At 40.6% G+C, this 22,238-nt stretch overlaps 1 long non-coding RNA gene across 1 annotated transcript; it reads right to left on the reverse strand.

Moving 5' to 3' along the window:
• Positions 1-16,332: 16,332 nt before the first annotated feature.
• LOC128777726 (uncharacterized) lies at positions 16,333-22,227 on the reverse strand. Its single transcript, XR_008423061.1, has 2 exons — positions 21,617-22,227; positions 16,333-16,828 (listed from the first exon to the last, which is right to left on the reverse strand). It is a non-coding gene; the product is annotated as an uncharacterized LOC128777726 (long non-coding RNA).
• Positions 22,228-22,238: the final 11 nt, after the last annotated feature.

Raw genomic sequence — 22,238 nt, forward strand, 5'->3', positions numbered from 1 at the left:
TAATACATACAATGGAATATTATTCAGCCTTAAAAAGAGAGGAAATTTGGACACATGCTACAATAAATAGAAAAAAACCAAATACTGTATGATTCTACTCATATGAGGTTCCTAGAGTAGTCAAGTTCACAGAGACAGAAAGAAGAATTGTGGTTGCCAGGGCTGAAGGGAGGTGGGAATGGGAAGTGATTGTTCAATGGGTACGAGTTTTAGCTTTATAAGATAAAAAAAAATCTGTGCATGCATGGAGGTGATAGTTGCATAAAAACGTGAATGTAGGTAATGCTACTGAACTGTACACTTAAATGCTTAAAGTGGTAAATTTTATGTTGTGTATATTTCACCACAATATTTAAAAATAAATGATGTATTTAAAAATGGCTGCATACAATGCATGGATAAATATCACCATCATAATGTTGCAGCAAAGAAACCAGATACAAAAATATATAAACTGTATAATTCAATTTATATATATTAAAAAAAAAAAAAACACGGGCACCTGGGTGGCTCAGTTGGTTAAGCATCTAACTTCTGCTCAGGCCATGATCTCACAGTTTGTGGGTTCAAGCCCTGCATTGGGCTCTGTGCGGACAGCTCAGATCCTGGAGCCTGCTTTGGATTCTGTGTCTCCCTCTCTCTCTGCTCATCCTCTGCTCATACTCTGTCTCTCTGTCTCTCAAAAATAAATAAATATTAAAAAAAAAAAAACAATTGGAAAACTGAGGTTCTGGCTTCCAGTAATGGTTATGTAGCCTGTGAACTAATACTCTCACAGATAACAGTAATAAAATCTGGATAAAATATCACATATTGTTAAAGAGAAGTATGTACCTATATATAATACACATAAGCTATATGTGTGTATATATTTCCAGAAAGTAAGCAGAAGAGAAAGGGAATCTACCCTTGAATGATGGGAATTGTGACAGGAGATATTTGCAAGCTTGAGTCTTTTTGCCTCAATGTACTTCACAATCTGTGCATGACCCATGTAGGCAGAAAACCACAGTCTTACTTGTGGTGTCAGAAAGGACATTTTTAGGGCTAGCAGAGTTTCTGAAAAGTTAGGGGAGAAATTCTGGAAGGGAGGGAGCCACAAAGGGGTAAATTCCAAAATATATATGTAGGTTTCCCCTAAATAAGGGATAGATCTTTAAACTACATATGTGCAGAACATCTTTTAAGGGGCCCAGCCTGAAAGAGGATTTCAGCTGTGCCTACTGTAGTGAGTTTTGAGCCTAGCCAAGTTAACTCTGTACTAGGAAATTAACACTCTTCAAAGGAATAAAACAGAATCCGGAGTCTTCTATAACTATCACTGATAATGTCTAGTATGCAATTTTTAAAAATCATGAGATGTGTGAAGAAACAGGAAAATGTATTCTATATACAAAACAAAAAGCAGGCAGTGGAAACTATCCCTCAGATATCCAAAATGTTGCAGTTAGCAGACAAGGATTTAAAATCAGTACTACGGGGCTCAGTCAGTTAAGCATCTGACTTTGGCTCAGGTCATGATCTTGCGGTTTTATAAGTTTGAACCCTGTGTTGGGTTCTGTGCTGACAGCCTGGGCCCTGCTTTGGATTCTGTGTCTCCCTCTCTCTCTGCCTCTCCCCTGCTCACTCTGTCTCTCAAAAAAAAATTTTTTTTAAAAATTAAAAAAATTAAAATCAGCTACTATAAATATGTTCCTGGGGGTAAAGAAAAATGTTCTCATAATTAATGAAATGATGTGGAAACTCAGCAGAAAAATGGAAATTATAAAAAGTTAGAAAGATGATAAAAGGAAAAGGAATTTACTTTTGAGCTTGTCAAAAATTAAAAGCCTAAAATTTGGTAGAAAACCTAAATTTTTAGATCCAAGAAGGTTAAAAAAAAAAATACAAATCAAACTAAACCTAACACATCATAGTCAAACTGCAAAAATCCAAAGATGATAAGAAAATCTTGAAAGTAGGCAGGGAAGGACACCACATTACATACAAGGGATAATAATATGAATGACAAATGATACATCATCAAGAGTAAGAGACAAATCGACAATGAAATGATATCTTTAAAGTGCAGGGGGAAAAGTCAATGTCAACAAAGGATTCCACATTCACTCAGCAAAACTCTCCTTCAAAATGAAGCAGAAGCCACAATGAGATGCAACATACCTATTAGAATGTTTAGGGGTGCCTGGGTGGCTCCATCGGTTAAGGGTCCAACTTCAGCTCAGGTCATGATCTCACAGTTAGTGGGTTCAAGCCCCATGTCAGGCTCTGGAGCCTGGTTCGGATTCTGTGTGTGTCTCTCTCTCTGCTCCTCCCCCATTCTCTCTCTCTCTCTCTCTCTCAAAAATAAACATTAAGAAAAAAATTTTAAATGTCTAAAAAAAAATTGCAAATAGCAAGTGCTTTTGAGCATCTGGAATGACTAGAACTGGAAATGCAAAATGGTGGTGACTTTGGAAAATAATTTAACAGTTTTTTGTAAAGTTAAACATTAGATGATCCAGATATTCCACTCCTAGGTATTTAGTGAAGTGAATTGAAAACTAATGTTAAAAACTTGTGCGTGATTATGTATAGCCACTTCAGCCATAATTTCCAGAACCTGGAAATAAACGAGGTGTCCTTCACCAGGTGAGTGAATGAATAACCCAGATACATCCATACAATAGGATACTGCTTGGCAACAAAAGGAACAGACAGCTGATTCACACAAGGACAAGGATGTATCTTAAGTGTTTTTCTCTAAGTGAGGGAAGTCAGACTCAAAAAGCTATATATTACATGATTCCTCTTAAATGACATTCTAGAAAAGAAAAAATTATAGGGATGAAAAATGATCAGTGGTTGCCAAGGGATAAGGGAGGGGAGGAGCTGACTGCCACAGGGCAGCATGAGAGACTTTTTGGAGTGATCTACAGTGTTAGCCATTTAAGACATCAGTTACCTTTGTGGAGGGAGGAAGAGAAAGATTGTCAGGGGGCCTGAGAGAAGCTGGTTCTAGCGCTTAGTTACACAAGTGTATTCAACCTGTAATAATTCACTGAGCTTTACGTGAATGGTTTCTGCATATATTCCTGTATGCATGTTTATGTCAATTAAAATTTAAATACATATTTTCATAAAAATCCTCAATATCTCAGAATAAACAGCAGCATTTGGTTGGGTTTTGTTTTAAAGTAAACATGTTTGCACGTGGCATATCAGATGGATTTTAATATTACAAAGTATGAATGTCCTAAACCTTGGGTGACTGCCTAGGGTCTATTTTTTTTTTTTTTTTTTTTTTTTTAGAGAGAAGGAGATAGAGCGTGAGCAGAGGAGGAGCAGAGAGAGAGGGAGACACAGAATCTGAAGCAGGCTCCAGGCTCTGAGCTGTCAGCACAGAGCCTGATGCAGGGCTGGAACTCACGAGCTGTGAGATCATGACCTGAGCCGAAGTCGGATGTTCAACCGACTGAGCCACCCAGGTGCACCGGGTCTTTCTATTTTTGCTTCAGTTTGGTAGGTCATATGGCTTTGATTTTTTGTGATGCAATTTTTTTCCAGGAAAGTCCTCCCTTCCAAAGATGTGTACTGACACCAGGACACCTAGCACAGCACCTTGCATTTTGTATACACATACTCGTGGAACTGTGTTGACAGGAACAAAGCTAGTAGCAGAGGTCTGTTCATGCACAGGATAGTGATCAGGTGATGGCAGGTAAGACTGAAAGGCTACACTTGGCAGTGAATGTTTTTACACTTTACTTGGTAAACTATTTGCAGCTAGTTCACCCAACAATGTTGGTTTCAGCCTTGCCACCCACTATGATCACCTGGAAAGCTATTAAAAAAAACGCTGATGCCCTGGCCCCACTCCAGGGATTCAGATTTAACTGATCTGTTGTGATTTGGGTTCTGTGAATTTCGAAAGCCCCCAGCTGATTTAATGTGCAGCCGGGGTGAGGGCCACAGATTCAGGGCCAGGGATGCATATGCTGTAAGTGATTTCCATGTGTGCTCTGGGGTCTTAGAAAACAGCTCTGCCCTGTTAAAATCAAAGGACTACTTCAGATTACTCAGCTCTTTGTCTAAACTGTAACAGGAGGAAATGTCTTCTTAGCAGATCTATCTTTATGTCACTTGCTTTCAGAATAAGAGGTTGCTTCGGGCACAGCAGTTTGATTTAGTCTGTGTTGAAAATCATTAATAGCCTACAGATACCAAAAAGGGATGAAAAGAATTTGCAAACACGTGGAGTGCATTATACATGTTTTCAAATTTCTCCTATGATTAGAAAGTAAAACTCTACTGCTGAAGACTTGATTTCCTAAACTCAGCCCTCAGCCATTTCCCTAACTTATTCCAAATCTTTCCAATTCACTCAGTATTCTCTGGACTATTCCCAACATGAAGAGTACAAGATGGATGCAGATCTCAAAGGAATTCTGTTTCTATTGCAGAAGCCTCACTTTCCAGAACCTCGGTTGATAGGGAAGCTGCATGCAGTGTGATCTAGTAGAGGCAGGAGGGCTCTGCAGTCAGGAGATGATATGGGGTCCCAGCCCAGCCACTTAGTAGCTGTGGGACTTTGGACAAATTTCTTGACTTGGAACAGTTACATAAACCTCATTTGCAAGAAAAAGCATAAGGATACTGATTGTAAAAACAGCAGTGACTTTTCATTCCTCCTTGTGGTCCACAACCTTTGCAACGTGATTTTATAGCTGCCCCTACTGACAGGCAGACTCTTCCTCCAAACCTTGCATCAGACATGGTCTTACTTGCTCTGGTCAATAGAAAGCAGTGGGTATGACAGCAGTGTGCCAGTTTGGAGCATGGGCTCAAAAGGTCTTAGATGTTTCTGCTTTTTCTTTCAGAATACAGCTGTCTCCAAGCCCATGTTAGCTGGCTGGAGGATGAGGTACCATGAGGAAGAGAACCAAGGTGCCCAGTTGACAGCCAGCTCATCCTCAGAAGTAGAGTCCCCTGGTCAACCAGCTGCTGACCACCAGTGCATGAAGGAGCCCAGCAGAGACCAGACTGGTCCTGATGAGCCCAGGCTAAACTGCTGACCAACTCAATCATGAGCTAAAGTATTGGGATGGTTTCTTATACAATGGCTAATAATACACCAATTGCAGACAGGATGTCAAGATTCAATGATATATTAATTATGTTTCTTAGCAAATAGTAGGCATACTATAGATGCTGATTTCCTTCTTCCCTCATTTAAAAAATTTTTTTAGTTTTATTTATTTTTGAGAGAGAGCGAGACAGCATGTGTGGGGGAGGGGCAGAGAGAAAGGGAGACCTAGAATCCGAAGCAGACTCCAGGCTCTGAGCTGTCGGCACAGAGGCACAGAGCCTGATGGGGCCTCGAACCCACGAGCCGTGAGATCATGACCTGAGCCAAAGTCGATTGCTTAGCCGACTGAGCCACCCAGGTGTCCCAACTTCTTCCCTTATTTAATGCTGGATCTCCTGGGTGAAACAGAAATACATGTGGACATGTATGTATGTGATTGGTGCTTAAGCTCACATAGTGCCCCACACTGCAAGAGGAAATAGGCGACCAGAGTCTGACCGTAGGACTCAAGCCCAAATTGCAAAATAACAAATTTGCCTTTAATCTAGTCCCTCCAAATCTAAACTCTGGACGTCAAGGCTGTGGACAGGTCTGAAGACATGGAGTTCCCTCCTCCTGGGGCCCCATCTTCCTTTCATTGCTGTCTGATATCTGAGAAGGAGGGATGGGCCCCCGCCGAGAAGCAGCTGGGAAGCAGTGCTCCATTTGGGGAAACTTCCTGCTTGCGCCCCTCTGCTTCCTCTCAGGGTGCTTTTCTCCCCTTTGGTGGTGGAGGAGAGGGAGGGGTGTGGCACTTCACTTCCTGGAGGTCAAGGGGAGTCAGAGCCCTCACTGTTGCACTCAGTGTGCCTGCCTCTCAACACATGTGAGTACTCAGCACCTGGAATGTGGCCAGTTTATGATGTACTGAAAGTGTAAAATAGGGTGAACTTCAAAGATTTAGTACCAAAAAAGGTAAAAATTTCATTAATAATTTTATATTGATTACACATTAAAATACTATTTGAGATGTATTTAGGTTAAATAAATTAATAGTATTACCATCAATTTCACCCGTTTTTTTTTTTTTTTCTAATTTTCTCTGTGATTAGAAAACTTAAAACTGTAGACGTGGCTCACGTCCTACTTCTACTAGACATTGCTGCCTTAGAGGACTGCCTCCTTTTCAAAGCCCAGGCTGCCTCCTCAAAGGACCAGAGGCCAGGAAGGTTAGGAAATCTAAAATTTTAAAAGAATTTGGCATTTTACTATTTCCATTTGTGAATGAAGGATTTAATAAGGCTTTAAATTTAAGATTTAATATTCAAAATAAAATGCATTCATTTCAACATTGTGCTTGGGGTTGTTTTGCATGGGGGTTGCAGAAGCACTGTGAAGAGGCTGTCCTTGGCTCCAGACCTTTACTAGATAGCTTTTCACAGATTGGCTTAGGGCCTGATATTTCCATTTTTCATAGATATTCTTCCTCTAGGGTGATTAAGGAATGAGACTGAAATGAAATTTGAAGCTCTCACAAACCAAAGGATTTTTCTTTCTGTGGCTTACCAGCATTTTTAGTTTCTACTATCAGAAATACTAATTGTGAGGTGCCTGGATGGCTCAGTTAGTTAAGCGTCTGACCTCGGCTCAGGTCATGATCTTGCTGTTCATGAGTCGGGCTCTGTGCTGACAGCTCAGAGCCTGGACCCTGCTTTAGATTCTGTGTGTGTGTGTGTGTGTGTGTGTGTGTGTGTGTGTGTGTGTGTGTGTGTCTGTCCCTCCCCGCTGGCACTCTCTCTCTCAAAAATAAATAAACATTACAAAAACGGAGTCAGAGTCTTTATTTTAAAAAAAGGAAGAAAGAAATACTAATTGCAGGCCACAGCTGGGGAAAAGAACATAATGAATGGAGCTGCATCTAAGTTTCACAGACATGTGAAAAAGAGACCTAACTTTCAACAATTCTAGTAAGTTCCCAGGACTCAGTCCACACGGAGCATTCGACTGCGACAGTTCCCACTGCCATTGCTGGTATTGAAATGGGATTGTGCACTGAATCCAGACAGGGCTGGGATGCTTGAAGAGAGCAAATCTTCACAAAAACACTAAATAATAACACTCTTTAGTGAAAGCAAGCATAATGGCCAACGTTAGCTGATGCAAGGCAACTTTTTTTCTTTTACTTTTCCAATAAACAGTATCTTCAAGGAGAGAAGCCTAGTTTCCACACAGCAGTGCATTGATGGGTGCTTGGGGATATGACTGAATTAAAGAGGGATAAAGGAGATGAAATCCACATTTTAATTGTAAACAGATGAGTCATTGAAAAACTTTCAGATCCATAAATCCATGTATATGTTAATCATCACAGCAATGTGAAATGCAGGAAAATGATAAAAGCATGTGTCACTTATTATGTGTTTTTTCCTGCTCCTCCTTTTGTAAACTTTTCAAGTTCCTAAGTATACTCTTTATGAGAAGAAAAATTCCCACTGAAATCAATGTGAACCTTTAATACTATACAATTAGTTTTTCACTTTTTAATTTTGTTTGTATGCTTCAAAGCCAAAGATATATAGTTGAACATCTTACATATTGCATTTTTGTAAAAACTCTGAATGTAAAAAGCTTCCTTTCCTCAATTACTAATAATAGTTGCAATTTGCCCATTCTATGAAGATACACTTCTAGGAACTGTGCGAAGGTGGAAAAGAAATAGCAAATATTGTTTCCGTGAGATGGCAAGTCCCCCACAGGCTGGGGCAGACAGATAGTCTCTCTGGGGCTTAGCACGGTGTTTGGCACCTGGCAGGAGCTTAATTAAGAGCTTGTTGATTGAATAAGTGAATACTTCCAATGCACATAGAGGCCAAATACAGATACGTTCCACATGTGGTGTTTTGGAAGTCCAGAAGCACACTGATGCTACCTATATACCCACCCCTTTGTAAGACTCAGCCATGCCCTACTCCCCAGCCCCAGGGTGATGCCACCAGCTATGGGAGAATTCAGGGATTTCTCTTATCCAATGTCCTCACCTCATCACCATCTCCCTTCCCTTTAGTCTGTCCAAGCTGTCCTTCCACCTCTTATTCTTGTAGCTCTGTTCCTTCTACTGCAGATAGCTCTCCGCCTCCCTTCTCACCCCTCCCGTCTCTTCCATCAGATCTTGTCTGCTTTTCCTCATGAAATAACTCTTCTGCACTCTCCCCATTCACATTTGCTTGGGAATCAAACATTTGCCCCACAGCTTTGTATTCCACAAATTTGGAAAAAGGAAGTCATGTTCTGGAATGAGAACCAGTGCCATCCACCTCTAGAGATCCTGGAAGTAGTTTAAGATCCTTTAGAATCTGCAGAGAAATCTTCATCTTTCTCATTTCCCTCTAATTAAGCTATTTTACTCCAAGCACCAGCATTAAAGACAAGCCAATTTTTAAAAACAAATTTTTTAATGCTTATTTATTCTTGAGAGAGAGAGAGAGAGAGACAAAGTGTGAGTGAGGGAAGGGCAGAGGGAGAGACAGAATCCGAAGCAGGCTCCAGTCTCCGAGCTGTCAGCAGAGCCCGACGTGGGGCTCGAACTCACAAACTGTGAGATCACGACCTGAGCCAAAGTTGGATGCTTAACCAACTGAGCCACTCAGGTGGCCCTTAGACAAACCAATTTTTACCTACTGTGCCAGCCATAAAAAGGGATGAAGTACTGACCCATGCTACAACTTGGACGAACCTTGAGAACATTATGCTGAGTGAAAGAAGCCAGTCACAGAAGTCTAAATATTACATGATTCCATTTATATGAACTGTCCAGAAAAGACAAATATATGGGATAGAAAGTAGATTAATGGATGCATAGGGTCAGGGAAGGTGGGTGGGAATGTAGGAGGCTGACAACTAAAGGGAGTTTCCTTTTGAGGTGATGAGAATGATCTAAAATTGACTCATGCTAGTTGTATCTATCTCTGCATGGACTAAAAACCATTAAATTATACACTTAGCTTTAAAAAAATTTTTTTTAATGTTTATTTTTGAGAGAGAGACAGAGTGTGAAGCATGGAGGGCAGAGAGAGACACAGGGCAGGGAGACACAGAATCTGAAGCAGGCTCCAGGCTCTGAGCTGTCCGCATGGAGCCCAATGTGGGGCTTGAACTCATGAACCGTGAGATCATGCCCTGAGCTGAAGTTGACACTTAACCGACTGAGTCACCCAGGAGCCCCTAAATTATACACTTTAAATGAGTGAATTGTACATGAACTGCATCTCAATGATTTAAAATTTTTATAAATTATCAACCATTTTACATGTACAAAAAATATATAGCATAAAGACAAATAAACATTCTGTACGTGTCACCTGCTTAATAAAATTTTACCACCACCTTTGAAGCCATCTGCATGGTTCTTCCCAAATACAATGCTTTGCCTCCCCTCCTAGAGAATCATTCATCTGAAGTTTAAAAAAATTATTATTCCTTTGACTTTCATTATAGCTTTGCCACATCTGTATCTCTAAATAGTATATTGTTGGGGAGGAGTTAGGATGGTGGAGAAATAGGGCTTTCCTTGTCCCTCAAACACATGTGTATTGAGGCCAGGTCACTTGGAACACCCAGAAAATCAATCTGCAGAGTGGCAGAAGGATCTCCAAGGTTGAAGAGAGAGAGTGTAGCAGGTATGAGGCTTTTTTTTTTTTTTAAGTTTATTTGAGAGGGAGAGAGAGAGAGAGAGAGAGAGAGAGAGCGAGCAGGGGAGGACAGAGAGAAAGGGAGAGAGAGAATCCCAAGCAGTTTCTGTGCACCGTCAGCACAAAGCCTGATGTGGAGCTCTAACTCAGGAAACCATGAGATCATGACCTGAGCTAAGATCAACAGTCAATTAACTGAGCTACCCAGTTGCCCCTGGCTTATTCTAACAAACAAATCAAAGCACACTTAGTGAAAGGTCCAAACACTCCCCACTGCAAGCAGGAGGAGTTCTGCAGAGGACTGACCTGGGGGAAAGAGCAGCCAAAACACAACAGCAGAGTACACACAACATACACCAGAAATACTTCCTGGAGTGCCAGGCCCTCAACAGTGTATGACCCCTTTTTAATATAGCATTACTCTCAGGTGCAGGAAACATTAACAGGTTTCCAGAACACACACAAGACAGAAACTTTAGCCAAAATGACAGAATGGAGGAATTCTCCCCAAAAGAAAGGTTAAGAAGAAATCACAGCCAGGGACTTGCTCAAAACAGATCTAAGCAATATATTTGAACAAGAACTTAGAACAGTCATAAAACTACTAGCTAGGCTCGAAAAAAAGCACAGAAGACACCACAGAAACCCTTGCTGCAGATCAAAGACCTAAAAACTAGTCAGACTGAAATAAAAAATGCTATAACTGAGGTGTAAAGCTGACTGGATACAGTCACAATGAGGATTGAAGAAGCAGAAGGGAGAATAGGTGAGAAAGAAGATAAAATTATAGAAAATAATGAAGCTGAAAAGAAGAGGGAAAGGGAACTATTAGAGCACAAAGGGAGACTTAGGCTACTTAGTGATTCCATAAAATGAAACAATATCTGTTTCATTGGTGTCCCAGAAGAAGAGCAGGAAAAGGATTATTTGAACAAATTATAGCTGAGAGCTTTCCCATCTGGGGAAGGAAACAGACATTCAAGTCCAAGAGGCACAGAGAAGTCCCCTCAAAATCAAGAAAAACAGGCCAACACCACAACATATCATAGTGAAACTTGCAAAATACAAAGATAAAGAGAGAATTCTGAAAGCAGTGAGGGACAAAAGGCTCTTAACCTACAAGGGTAGACACATTAGGTTAGCAGCAGACCTGTCCACTGAAACTTGGCACGCCAGAAGGGAGTGGCAGGAAATATTCAACGTGCTAAGTGGGAAAAATATGCAGCCAAGAATACTTTATCCAGTAAGGTTATCATTCAGAATAGGAGAGATAAAGAGTTTCCCAGACAAAAACTAAAAGAGTTAGTAACCACTAAAGTCCTGAAAGAAATTTTAAGGGGGACTCTGGGTGGAGAGGAGGAGGATGAGGAGAAAGAGAAGAAGGAGGAGAAGAAGGAGGAGAAGAAGGAGAAGAAGAAGGAGGAGAGGAGACCAAAACAACAAAAACTACAAAGGACCAAAGAACATCACCAGAAACACCAACTCTACAGGTAACACAATGGCACTAAATTCCTATCTTTCAAGAATCACTCTGAATGTAAATGGACTAAATGCACCAATCAAAAGACACAGGGTATCAGAATGGATAAAAAAAGATCCATCTATATACTGCCTACATGAGATTCATTAGACCTAAAGACACTTGCAGATTGAAAGTGAGGGGATGGAGAACCATCTATCATGCTAATGGATGTCAAAAGAAAGACAGGATAGCCATGCTATCAGACAAACTAGAATTTATTTAAAAAAAATTTTTTTTAATGTTTATTTATTTTTGAGAGAGGGAGAGACAGAGTGCAAGCTGGGGAGGGGCAGAGAGAGAGAGGGAGACACAGAATCCAAAGCAGGCTCCAGGCTCCAAGCTGTCCACACAGAGCCTGGCACGGTGCTTGAACTCATGAACTGTGAGATCATGACCTGAGCTGAAGTTGAACGCTCAACTGACTGAGCCACCCAGGCACCCTCAAACTGGAATTTATTTTTTTAAAAATATATTTATTTTTGAGCGGAAAAGAGAGAGTGTGTTAGTGGGGGAGGGGCAAAGAGAGGAGACAGAGGATCTGAAGCAGGCTCTGTGCAGAGAGCCTGATGCTGGGCACAAACTCACAAACTGTGAGATCATGACCTGAGCTGAAGTCAGGTGCTTAACCAAGTGAATCACCCAGGCATCCCAGACAAACTAGATTCTAAAATAAAGACTGTAACAAGAGATGAAGAAGGGCATTATATCATAATTAAGGGGTCTATCTGTCAAGAAAATCTAACAATTGTAAATATTTATGCCACCAACCTGAGAGCACCCAAAGACATAAATCAATTAATTACAAACATGAAGAAACCCATTGATAATAATAATAGTAGGGGACTTTAATACTCCACTTACAACAATGGACAAATTATCTAAGCAGAAAATCAACAGGAACCAATGGCTTTGAATGAGACACTGGGCCAGATGGACTTAACAGATACATTCAGAACATTTCACCCTAAAACAGCAGGATACACATCTTCTTGAATGCACGTGGAACATTCCCCAGAATAGATCACACAGTTGGCCACAAATCAGCCCTCAACAGGTACAAAAAGATTATATACCATGCATATTTTCAGATCACAATGCTATGAAACTTGAAGTCAACCACAAGAAAGCATTTGGAAAGCCCTCAAATACATGGAGATTACAGAACATCCTACTAAAGAATGAATGAGTTAACCAGGAAATTAAAGAAGAAATAAAAAAATACATGGAAGTCAATGAAAATGAAAACATGCCAGTCCAAACCCCTTCTGATGCAGCAAAGTCAGTCCTAAGAGTGAAGCATATTGTAATACAGGCCTATCTCAAGAAGCAAGAAAGATCCCCAATACACCATCTAACCTTACACCTAAAGGAGCTAGGAAAGGAACAGCAAATATGGCGTAAAGCCAGCAATAGAAGGGAAATAATAAAAACTAGAGCAGAAATAAATGATATAGAAACAAACAAACAAAAAAAAAACCCCAGAACAGATCAATGAGAAAGCCAGCTCTTTGAAAGAATTAACAAAATTGATAAAAAGCCAGATTTATCAAAAAGAAAAGAGAAAGGACCCAAATAGATAAAACACAAACGAAAGGGAAAAGATCACAACCAACACCACAGAAATACGAACAATTGTAAGAAAATACCATGAAAAATTATATGCCAACAAACAGGGCAATCTGGAAGAAACAAATTCCTAGAAACATACAAACTACCAAAACTGAAACTCAAAGAAATAGAAAATTTGAATAGACCCGTAACCAGCAAAGAAATTGAGTCAGTAATCAAAAATCTCCCAAAAAATAAGAGTACTGCGTCAGATGGCTTTCCAGGGGAATTCTACCAGACATTTAAAGAAGAGTTAATACCTATTCTTCTCAAACTGTTCCCAAAAAATATAACTGGAAGGAAAGCTTCCAAACTCATTTTATGAAGCCAGCATTACCTTGATTCCAAAGTCAAAGTACCCCACTAAAAAGGAGAACTACAAACCACTATCCCTGATGAACCTGGATGCAAAAATTCTCAACAAGGTCCTAGCAAATTAAATCCAACAGTGTATTAAAAGAATTATTCACCATGAATTTATTCCTGGGCATCAGGATGGGTTCAATATTTGTAAGTCAATCAACATGATACACTACATTAATAAAAGAAAGGATAAGAACCATATGATCCTCCCAATAGGTGCAGAAAAAAGCATTTGACCAAATATAGCAAACTTTCTTGATAAAAACCCTCAAAAAAATAGGAGTAGAAGGAACGTACCTCAACATCGTAAAGGCCACATACAAAAACTGCACAGCTAATATCATCCTCAGTGGAGAAAAGCTGAGAGCCTCCCCCTAAGGTCAGGAACGTGACAGGGTAATCCACTCTCACCACTGTTGTTCAGCATAGGACTGGAAGTCCTAGCCTCAGCAATCAGACAACAAAAAGAAATAAAAGTTATACAAATTGGCAAGAAAAGGGGTGCCTGGGTGGCTCAGTCAGTTAAGTGTCTGACTTCGGCTCAGGTCATGATCTCACAGCTCGTGAGTTCGAGCCCCGTGTTGGGCTCTGTGCAGACAGCTCAGAGCCTGGAGCCTGCTTCAGATTCTGTGTCTCCCTCTCTCTCTGCCCCTCCCTCACTCATGATCTCTCTCTCTCTCTCTCTCTCTCTCTCTCTCTCAAAAATAAAAACATTTAAAAAAAAACAAAAAAACAAATTGGCAAAAAAGAAGTCAAACTTTCACTCTTCGCAGATGACATGATATTCTACGTGGAAAACCTGATTCACCAAAATTTGCTAGAACTGATACATGAATTCAGCAAAGTCACAGGATATAAAATCAATGTACAGAAATCTGTTGCATTTCTATATACTAATAATGAAGCAGGAGAAAGAGAATTGATCCTGTTTACAATTGCACCGAAAACCACAAGATACCTAGAAATAAACTTAACTGAAGAGATAAAAGATCTGTTTGCTGAAAACTATAGAACACTTATGAAAGAAATTGAAGAAGACAATTTCTTACTCATGGATTGGAAGAAAAAATATTGTTAAAATGTCAATACAACCAAAGCAATCTACACATTCAATGCAATCCCTCTCAAAATAACAGCAGCATTATTCACAGAGCTAGAACAAAGAATTCCATAATTTGTATGGAACCAGGAAAGACCCTCAGTAACCTAAATAATGTTGAAAAAGAAAACCAAACCTTGAGGCATCACAATTCCAGACTTCAAGCTGTATTACAAAGCTGTAATCATCGATACAGTATGGTACCAACACAAAAACAAACACATAGATCAATCAAATACAGAACCCAGAAATGGACCTACATATGTATGGCCAACTAATCTTTGACAAAGCAGGAAAGCATATCCAATGGAAAAAAGTCTCTTCAGCAAATGGTGTTGGAAAACTGAACAGCAACAAGCAGAGGAATGAACCTGGACCACTTTCTTACACCATACACAAAAATAAATTTAAAATGATGAAAGATCTAAATGTAAGACAGGAAACCATAAAAATCCTACAAAACAGGTAGCAACCTCTGTGACCTCAGCCACAGTAACTTATTAGACATGTCTCCAGAGGCAAGGGAAACAAAAGCAAAAATGAACTACTGGGACCTCAAGATAAAAAGCTTCTGCACAGCGAAGGAAACAATCAACAAAACTAAAAGGCAACCAACAGAATGGGAGAAGATATTTGCAAATGATACTGGATGAAGGGTTAGGATCCAAAATCTATAAAGAACTTACCAAACTCAACACCCACAGAACAATCCAGTGAAGAAATGGGGCAGAGGACATGAATAGACAGTTTTCCAAAGAAGACATCCAGATGACAAACAGACACATGAAAAGATGCTCAACATCACTCATCATCAGGGAAATATAAATCAAAACCACAATGAGTTACTACCTCACACCTGTCAGAATGGCTAAAATTTATAGCTCAAGAAACAACAGATGTTGGTGAGGATATGGAGAAAGAGAAAGCCTTTTGCATTGTTGGTGGGAAAGCAAACTGGTGGAGCCCCTCTGGACAACAGTCTGGAGGTTCCTCAAAAATTAAAAATAGAACTACCCTATGACCCAGCAATTGCACTACTAGATATTTATCCAAAGTACACAAAAATGCTGATTTGAAGGAGCACATGCACCCCAATGTTTATAGCAACACTATCAACAATAGCCACATTATGGAAAGAGCCCAAATGTCCATCAGCTGATGAATGCATTAAGATGTGGTATAGGGGTGCCTGGTGGCTCAGTTGATTAAGTGGCTGACTTCGGCTGCGGTCATGATCTCACAGTCTGTGGGTTCGAGCCCCACATCAGGCTCTGTGCTGACAGTTCAGAGCCTGGAGCCTGTGCCCGATTCTGTGTCATCCTCTCTCTCTGCCCCTCCTCTGCTCCTCTCAAAAATAAACATTAAAAAAAAAAAAAAAGATATGATTATTACTGAATATTACTCCCAGTGCAGGACTCAAACTCACAAGCTGCAAGACCATGACCTGAGCCAAAGTCAGCCACTTAAACTGATTGAGCCACCCAGGCACCCTGAGATCCTTTCACATTTTAAAGTTTCTTATTCTATTCTATGCGTTATTAATTAGCCTCTAAGTTGAAGGTACTAAAACCTACTAAAACCTACCTCAGAAAGGATTCTTATGAGATAATTAATATAAAGTGCTTGCGGTAGTTAGTTCCTGATTCATTATAAGTGTTCAATACTGAATATGTAATATTATATATTATTATACAGTTATTGATAATTATATATAAAATTATGGTGATTGCCCCTTTCTCTGTTAATGTATACTATTTCATTAACTGCATTGTGGATTAATAGTTTTCACATTATAGTAAAATCCAAGATAAACAGAAATGCCTCATCCTAGATATCTGAAGTCCCTGGATAGCTAAGATTTAAATTTTTTATGTACCAATTTACTTCTAAACATATGTTTTTCACTTTAAACAAAAGAATGAGCTTTATAAAAAATGTCAACCATTTCAAAATCCTCTTCCAAAATTGTAATGAACATATGTGACAGAGTTTTAGTCAGACGGTGTGACTGTTTTGGGTTCTGCTTTTCTCCCCCAGATTTATTGAGATACAATTGACATATAACATTGTGTTCTGTTTTAAAATACTCCATTTGTGCACTTCCATGTGTTGACACAGTCCACACAGCTGCCAGTGTTAATATGTTTGCATGTTCCATCGATTCCCAACCAGTCAGAGGGAGAGGACATGAAGCAGTCTGCCTCTGAGCCTTCCCAAAACTCCAGGGATTCAAGTCCTCACTTGGAGTGCATCATATATTCTTGGGGGCCGCTGATTTTTTTCCACTGTACCTGCTGGATCCAGTTCCCAGGCTGCCTGCCATCATAGGGTAGTTTTGATCTTGTACCCCAACACCCGTCCATTCGTGGCAGCTGCCTGGAGCCCTGTGCTGATAAAGACTGTGAGGTCAAGTTTAGGCTTGGCAGGATGGAGTCCTCTGATTTATTACTGGTGTCTTCAATAGTTACAGTTCCCAGCACCACCTTCCCTGCTGCTCCCACCTGTAATGGGATGATGTTAACAGATTTTAGGTTGGCTGCCTACTGATGAACATACCCAGGAGCTTCAGAGATGGAAAGCTCTCTCCTTTCACCAGTATAAATACAATACACTTGCATGTACAATTGAATAACACAGGTTTGAAGTTTGCAGGTCTACTTATATGTGGATTTTTTACACTACAGTACTATAAATGTATTTTCCTTCATTTTAACAATTTTTCTCATTTCCTTTAAGAATATAGTATATAATACATATATAAAATAGGTGGTAATTTATTAACAGTAAGGCTTCCAGTCAACAGTAATTAAGTTTGGGGGGAGTCAAAAGCTATATGCTGATTTTTGACTGCAGGGGATAAAGGAGTGTGTGCATCCTAACTTCAGTGTTGTTCAAGGGTCAGCTGTATATTTATAGGCAATGTATTTGTGCCTTGAATTTGCACACTGATGCAGGCATTAATTTATGTAGAATAATATTTTAATGTTTTCACGGAGTTGAGCATATTTATCTATTTTTAAATGTTTATTCATTTTGAGAGAAAGAGAGAGAGAACGTGCGCATTTGCGTGCATGGGCGAGATGCAGAGAAACAGAGAAAGAGAATCCCAAGCAGGCTCTGTGCTGTCAGCGCAGAGCCCGAGCTCAGTCTCATGAACTGAGAGATCATGATCTGAGCTGAAATCAAATTGGACACTTAACTGACGGAGGCACCCCAGCGCCCTGAGTTGAGGATATTTAAATTATTTTTGTACTTCTAATTTTATTGTATCATAGTCCCAAAATGTGATGTGTAAAACTGTTATCCTTTTATATTTACTAAGTATATTTTTGTGTTTTTAGAATACAAAGGTAATTTTTTTTTGCAAGTCTGTTGGTGTGGTCATTTAAAAATTCATATTTGCTACTATATTCTTTTGGATATATACATACAAATCAGTTATGTTTTGCTTCTTATTTCTTTCTTCTTCTTCTTTTTTTTTTTTTAAGCCATTCCTGGCCCTTTATCCTCAGACTTTTGCTATGCTCCCGAATCTGTGATCTAATATCCATTTGTCAATTAAGATTGTTTTCAGTTCAGGGCACCTGGCTGGCTCAGTCAGTTAAGTGTCTGACTTTGTCTCAGGTCATGAACTCACGGTCCATGGGTTTGAGCTCCGCATTGGGCACTGTGCTGACAGCTCAGAGCCTAGAGCCTGCTTCAGATTCTGTCTCCCTCTCTGCCCCTCCTCGGCTCATGCTCACTTGCTCTCTCTCAAAAATGAATAAACATTAAAAAATAAAATAAAAAGATTGCTTTCAGCTCTAGATACCAGAAATTCAGACAAATAATAGTATGAACCAGCAAGGGTAGCAGATGAGGCTGCAGAGGTAGGCAGGGGCCAGGTTATCTAAGCTTTTATACTACTGCAATGAAAAGCCAGGTTAAAGCCAGGCAGGGTTTAAGTGGGGGGGTGGGTAGCATATACAGGCCTGCCTCAGATATACTGCAGTTTGGTTCCAGCCAACCACAATAAAGTGAATATGCAGTGAAGTGAGTCAAATAAATTTCCTGGTTCCCCAGTGCATATAAAAGTTATGCTTACACTATACTGTAATCTATTAAGTGTGCAATGGCGTTTTGTCTTAAAAAAATGTATATAAGCGTCCAACTTCAGCTTATGTCATGATCTCACAGCTTGTGAGTTCGAGCCCTGAGTCAGGCTCTGTGCTGACAGCTTAGAGCCTGGAGCCTGCTTCTGATTCTGTATCTCCTTCTCTCTCTGCCCCTCCCCTGCTTGTGTGCTCTCTCTCAAAAATAAATAAACATTTAAAAAAATATACATACCTTGATTAAAAAATTGTTTATTGCCAAAAAAATGCTAACCATCACCTGAGTTTTCAGAGTTGTAATTACTGATCACAGATCACAGTAACAAATAATAATGAAACAGTTCGTAGTGTAAGAATTACCAAAATATGACAGTTACACAAAGCAAGCAGATGCCTTTGTAAAAATGGCACCAATAGACTTGCTCAACACAGGGTTGCTACAAACCTTCAGTTTGTTAAAAACACAGTATATGCAAAGCCCCTGGGTGGCTCAGTTGGTTAAGCGTCCACCTTTGGCTCAGGTCATGATCTCACGGTTTGTGGGTTCAATCCCCACATCAGGCTCTGTGCTGACAGGTCGGAGCCTGGAGCCTGCTTCAGATTCTGTGTCTTCCTCTCTCTCTGCCCCTCTCCCACTCATGCTGTCTCTCTCTCTCAAAAAATGAATAGACATTAAAATTTTTTTAAAAAAAACAGTATCTGCAGAGCATAGTAAAGTAAAATGCAATAAAATGAGGTATGTCTGTATGACATTTTTCACATTTTTGAGATCGGTTTGGATACTGAGGGGAGAAGAGACCGCAGAAGACAGGAACCAGGGAGGTGGTTAGAAGCCTGTGTCTAGCAGTCAACTGAGAGAGGGGAAGGTGGCTGAAACTGGTTGTAGAAACAGAGGCAGTGAGTGAGAAGAGGCCGCCACCAGGATGCATGCTGCAGGCAGAGCCAACAAGCCACAGATATGGGGTGAGAAGTGTAGAAGAGTCAAGAATGATGCCTGGGTGTCCCTCACCCCCACCCCAGGGATGAGGACCCAGGCCTGGTGGTACAGATAGATGGTTCTGAAAGCTGAGATCACGAGGGATCACTCTGAGAAGAGAGGGCAGGAAAGAGAAGCGGGGAAGGTATGGATCACTAGAGATCTAGTGGAGGAGGAAGGGCAGGAGGAAATAGAGTAAGGTAAGCGGGGGTCCAGAAGAAAGGTTCTCAAAAATCCACAGGGGAGTGTACCAAGAAGGAGGGTTTTCAAATGTACCCAGAGATTTATTCCGACAGGGATGGCAAGCATGCACAGAAATGACTGTCATAAAGGAAGTTTTTACTCACAGCTCCCTAGAATCCGGAGCCACAACAGGAAGCTTCTAGGTTGGTCAGGAGGCAGGGGAAGTGAGGGCAGAGCATCAGTCAGAGCTTTTATTATGGGAAGGAATGACTGAGGCAGGGTAGACAGACTATGTAGGCTTAGGAGTGGCTAGTCTGAACAGTTTCAGTGGGCTCTGGAGTATCAGGACTGTCCCCAGTTACCTAGGACCTGGCCCTGGGGTTATTAGGGCAGGGGAACATTAGCCTGGAGTGAGCCTAACAGTTTCCAGAAGAGGTGACAGGGTGTAAGCTCTGGATTAGTTGGTTTGCAAATGAAAGACATGCTCCCTGCACAAATTATTTGCTATCTTTAGGAGTTATCTAAACCTGAAAGGGGCAGTCCCACCCTAGTCAGTGAGGCCCCAGATCCAGAGCATCAGAGAAATTTTTAAAAAGAAGATAAGAAAATATAGTTAATACAAGGAAGAAGTGTTCAATTGTATCATCTGTGTTGAGTGCAGCTAAAAGACTGAGATAAGAACAGAAACTTGGCTTTGAATTTGGCAAATGGAAAGACCTTGATGAAAGCCAGGTCAGTGAAGTAGTATGGAGGAAAGCTAAAATATATTGGGTTCAGGAGAGAATGTGCAGAGAAGTGGCTTTTACGGAGCAGAGAAACAGAATGGTGAGAATGCAGAGGAATTCAGGGTCAAAGGAAGTGCCTTCACTTAATGCACAACATTAAGCACATTTGTATACTGACAGAAATGACCCAGCAGGCAGGGAGAAATGAGTCATTACAGACAGAACTCCAGAACACTGTGGAGGGAGGATGAAAGGATTCTGCAGTCCCAAACTTACTTGAAGTTATAGCTTTAGTCTTTTTTATTTTTTTTAGTGTTTATTTATTTTTGACAGAGAGACAGACAGTGCATGAGTGGGGGAGGGGCAGAGAGAGAGGGAGACACAGAATCTGAAGCAGGCTCCAGGCTCCAAGCTGTCAGCACAGAGCCAGACGCAGGGCTCGAACTCACAGGCTGCGAGATCATGACCCGAGCTGAAGTTGGACACTTAACCGACTAAGGCACCCAGGCGCACCCTCAGCTTTAGTCTTTAAAATAAATGAGAGTTTTAGAAGCACCTGGATGACTCAGTCGTCTGAGCATTTGACTTTGGCTCAGATCATGACCTCACGGTTTGCAGGTTCGAGCCCCGCGTCCGGCTCTGTGCTGACAGCTCAAAGCCTGGGGCCTGCTTCAGATTCTGTGTCTCCGTCTCTCTGCCCCTCTCCTGCTTGAGCTCTCTCTCTCTCAAAAATAAATAAACATTTAAAATAAATGAGATTTTTGCCTTCTATTTCATAATACAGGCACACCCCCATAAAACATATCTGCAAGTACGATTTCCCTAGAAGAACACTGAGTTATGAATACCAGAGTGGCATAGTGGCTGTTTATCAATCTTCAGCTGATATAATTTATATTGAATTTTCAAAACTTAATAACATATTTTAAACTAAATGGCTTGCAAGAAAACCTTCACATTGGCTCCAAATACAACTGGTAGACCATAAAATTACAGCACTTTGCAAATTTTGTATTATCAGCAAAGGTGTGTGTACACGTCTGATGGTGGTCTAAGAGAGGCCACTGCTACTTGTGACGTGACTAAGAGGTAATGTTTTAAGCATTTTATATCCTAATATGACATTTGTAACACCGCTAGGTGCCATATTGTGATTCAGGAAAATGGAAGAATTTTTCAATTAACCTGCTATTCCTTATAATTTTTCCTGTTTAAAATAATGGTTAATATGTTTTTCTTAGTTTTCTCAGAGATAGTCTGACATTTTGGGCACACGTTACTGGCCCGGTCTGTTTAAAATTTTTAAATACTTACCTTGTAAATTACGTAACTTCGGTTGTTCCAAATCTCACAGTAAAATTGATGCTCCAGACAGTTGTACCAGATAGTCTGCTGTTTTGCATCCTCTCAGCACAGAATTGGGGCTGTGCATACTCCAGCTTGAGAAACGTATAGTACTTGATCAGAAAAATTATGGAAAAACGAATTCTTACATTGTAACAATAGTAACAAAATTTTTAAAGCCGTTCAGGTGGGATTTTTAAAAAGGGATCTTAAAGTGGTTCCGACGGAGTCGTATTGTAGGGCCGAAAACAGAAATTGTGTATTATCTTCCTGCACAAAACTCCTAAACCATTTGTGAAGGAACAGAGGGAGGATATACGGCAAGACAGCACCAGGGAGGGACGGAGGTCTTGGCGAGAAAGGTGGGTTTGACAAAGCAAGTTCCAGGTTTCCAGGTACCAGGTATTTCCCCTTTAGGCAATGAATTTGCGGTTTCAGGTACCCAAGGTTCCGAAGAAACCCAGGCCCGCCCTCACCCCTAACCGGTCACCAAGCCCGAGCAGCCTCAACCGGCACTGCGCAGCTGCAATGCGCATGCCCGCGGGGCCAGGCGGAGGGGCGGAGCGAAGCGGAGGGACTGGGCTCCCGGAGC

The sequence above is a fragment of the Panthera pardus genome, unplaced genomic scaffold, assembly GCF_024362965.1.
Source record: "Panthera pardus isolate Hobbes unplaced genomic scaffold, ASM2436296v1 HiC_scaffold_17, whole genome shotgun sequence".
Taxonomy (NCBI): domain Eukaryota; kingdom Metazoa; phylum Chordata; class Mammalia; order Carnivora; family Felidae; genus Panthera; species Panthera pardus.